Here is a 4,322-nt window from a genome sequence, read left to right on the forward strand (position 1 = left end):
GTCAGGTGGGGGGGGGGGGGGGGGGGGGTCTTTCATATGAGTCCTCCGTCAAAGGAGGAAGAGCCTTAACTGAGACTTAAATCTAAAGAAAATTCCTTTGTCTGAGTCCTCCATAAAGGGTAAAAGTACCCCGTTAAAAGAAAAGTCTGGTAAGGGTAGCCAATTTGATGGGAGTAAACTTCAAATTACCTCGAGCAGACTACTTTTTGAGTATACAAAAGTATATAGGAATTAGTTGATATGTATGCCTTTAAAATTAAAATTAGTAGGAGAAAGTGTGCACGATTGCAAGAAGATATTAATATATATATATATATATATATATCTATATATGTATATGTGTGTGCATCCTTATGGAATTTATTTGAATTTTATATCAAAAAATGGGATATATTAAAAAATTCTTTAAACATTGCAAAATTTTAGGTAACCTGTTTATAGACTCTTCCTGCAGGATATTTTATTATACCACCATTTATTTGGCTGTGTACCAATAAAATATATACTGTATTTACAGTTTCTCTACAATAATATATATATATAATAAAATATATACTGTATTATATATATATATATATATATATTATATTTTGTGAAATTCCTATTTGTAGTCGAAAGGGGGACAAGATGGAGCCTCTCTAAAATGAGGTGTCCTTGATTTTTAATTATTTAAGATTTTAATAATTTTATGCCATTTAATAGTGCTACGTGAAGGAGAGTGAGGCATCATGTCATGGATTGGAAGAGGTGAAGAGTATATTTTATTTTATTTTTATTTATTTCTTGCCAAGTTCATGGTACCTTTTTGAAAAGATTATAGATATATTTCTCTTTCTTTTACTAATTATTATCTTTTGAGTTAATTAGTTTATAAAATATAGGCTATTTAAATTGAGCTATTCAAGAAAATTTCAAACATAAAATGTCAAAGAGGTTTTAATAAGATATAGTTTATGTAAAAATTATAAAATTGCATGATGTAATAATTTAACGAGTGATTTCCTCGATCAGAGTCTATGCTATGCAATTTATGGGTGAAATTATCACTATTTTTTAGGAAAAAAAATTAAATTTTATTATGTATATAACCAAATCTCAAACTACATGAGAGACAGTTACAAAATTATAAAGAGTTTTTGTAAATCTCAAACTGATTTCATTGAGATAAAGTTTATGTAAAAATTATAAAATTGCATGTTGTCATTATTTAGCAAGTGATCTCCTAGATCAAAGTCCATGCTATATAATGTAGGAGCATAATAATGGGGGTGAATAATTGTTGTTTTTTTTGGGGGGGGGGGGGGGGAAATTACCACATTGCTTAAAGTTTATAAGAAAAAAAATATTAAGTTTTATTATGTATATAACCAAATCTCAAATTACAAGAGGGACAATTGCCCCCCTGGACATAACTTGCTTCTGCCCTTGATAGAATGAATGTTTTTTACTACTATATAGTATAGAACTTTGACTCCGTATAATTGGGAAGAGTTCTAACTCATAATTGATGCTATATAACATATACATTTTATGAGGCTCAAAGTTGTAGACAACTTCAAACTTAATTAGCTTGAAGTTTAAAACAGTTATTAATACGATGAACTTGAATCAAATTATCATATTGATCCAATTGACATGATTGAGATGAATATTTATGAATCAACATCAAAAAAATTATTTTGAAATATTTTAACTGGTGATTAAGAAATAGCAAAGAAGATGCACATGCATTTAACACTTTTTAATGCACATTCATTGCATAATTTAGAGCTATGATATTTTAATAACTCATAAAGGATTATCAAATATGGCTGAAACATGATTGGTGATTAATAGCTCTTTTAAATCTTCACCATAATCATTTTTAGACTGTTGTTTTCTTTTTTTTTTTTTTGGCTTATTTATCTGCAATATAGTGGTTGAGGGTCTTGTTTCTCACCCTGAGGTCATAAATTCAAATTACACATATTGCCTTTTATGGGCTCACTTTTGCACAAAAAAAACTTACTTTTCATTTTTTTAATTTTTTAAAATAGTGAGGAAAAGCTTATCTTCTAATTTATTGGTTGAATAATTAGACTTTTTTATTATTGGATAAATACTTAGAAATTTTCATTTTATTTTCAACTAATATGTGATGCATTCAAACAATAATATATAGACTTTCAATAAGAAAATTCATATTACATAGGCCATGTAGGTGCATTTATAATTAAACCCTCACAAATGTTTAAAAAGAGAGAGGAATTGCTCACAAGAAAATACAGCCCTAAATATAATTTTATTTTAAATTTTTTATTTAAAAATTACTAAATAGACAGCTATAAGTTCTAAGCATAATAATTTCATGTCAGGGAAGGAATCCCAGTGAGCCATAAATAAAGCTCCAACTTGGCCTTATACTCCCACGAATAAATCCAACTCAGATCATTTATAGCCATTAAATATTATGTACTTTCCCCCAGTTTGGTTCATTTTCATCTGAGTGTGTGTTGAATTCTCGTGCAACGCTAAGACGATAATCCATTACTCTACCACCACGAATTTTCTAACACGCATCAATAATAATAATAATAATAATAATAATAATGAATTTCTCTGAATTTTCGATCTCTATCTCTCTATTTCTACATGATCATGTAGTAGTTAAGCATGGATCAGAAAGCATCTTCCCATGTGGAACAGCCTATATTATTAATTTAATTAATCCCCTTGCAAACAATTAATTAATGACATCCATATGCTGTACAGAGATAATTAAAGTATAATTAAACTATAATTAATTCGTCATTCTTCTCCACGAAGGCATAGCCGCTGCTTAAATTAAGTAGATTTAGGAGGGTTTAAAAGTCATGCTAACTAGACGACAAGCGTGTGGATAAACACGTGTCGTTATTTAATGATGTATTTATGCGTCATAAGGATAAGTTAATGGCATTGTTTAGCTTATCACTAGTCATGAGATATATAGCCATTTATATTTAGCAAGTTCATTTTTTTTTTTAAAGTAGAAAATATATGTTTAAAAAAGTTTGTGTTCGAATATTTTGATATAAATTATATTTGAATGAGCTTAATAATTATTAGATTTATTTGAAAATTAATGTAATATAGATTTTTCTTTTTAAATATTACTTAATAGTCAAGATTGAACAAGCCTTTGATGCAAATGATATTACTTGGTGGTTAAGATTGTCCCTTACTCTGAAGAAAGAGACTATTAAATGATTTATTGTCTGTTTGGGATAACATTTTGCCTGCTTTGCGTTAGGGATCTCATCTCATGCATTTTGCCAAATATTATATGTATTGAAAAGAAAGTATATCACATCATAGTTATTGATTATCACTTATAATATGGATGTATCATTATAGGAATTCCTAATATAAAATAGTTTGCATTTTAGAATAATATTACAAATGATAATGAATTTTAATTGTTATAAGCATCTCACCTGCTAACATATTTGATGATCATATGAAGGTGCTAAAAAATATGATGGTTGTTGTAGTTGTGGCATCCCTGTAGTTCTTTATTCCTGTAGTTCTTTTTATTACTTATGTCATTGTGCTACAATGTTGACAAACACCTCAGTTCTTTGTTTGCAATAACAACCAACAATCTCCCCATGTTAATTTAGGTGCCCTTCCTCTGATTGATTTTCTAAGAATGCATTTCAAAACTAGTAATCCTTAACTATATGATTGTTTTTGTTATGATACATGTGCAATTTGAAGTGGTTTGGGCTTCTAACTTTATGAATGAAGAGAACCAACCACTAGAAGTAAATATTTTCTTTGAATTGTCAGAAAAGTAATATCAGCCTTGAGGTAGAAATTAAGCAACAGATGCCTAAAGCCAAGAAAACTAAGGATAAAAAAGTCTTCTCAACCTAAAATAATATTATGTTAATGAGGTTAGTGTTTATTATTGAATTTGTGTATATTCCTTTTTATTGTGTGTCTGATAGCGGTGGTTGTTATGAATTTAATTACTATTATCCTAAAAATCATATAAATTTTTCTTGCTTCAAGCTATGCTTTATGATTAATAAGAAAAATATTCATTGGCATCTAAGTTCTTGGACACTTATCCTTGCATCTTCAAAAGTAACGAGGTCTTGTTTATGATTTGTTATGAATTTAATTACTATTATCCTAAAAATCAGATAATTTTTTTTTGCTTCAAGCTATGTTTTATGATTAATAAGAAAAATATACATTGACATCTAAGAACTTGGACGCTTATTCTTGCATCTTCAAAATTATTGGGGTATTGTTTATGAATAAGTGCCTAAAAGTAAATTATAGAAGCCAAAATT

The sequence above is a fragment of the Phalaenopsis equestris genome, unplaced genomic scaffold, assembly GCF_001263595.1.
Source record: "Phalaenopsis equestris unplaced genomic scaffold, ASM126359v1 Scaffold000036, whole genome shotgun sequence".
Lineage (NCBI taxonomy): Eukaryota > Viridiplantae > Streptophyta > Magnoliopsida > Asparagales > Orchidaceae > Phalaenopsis > Phalaenopsis equestris.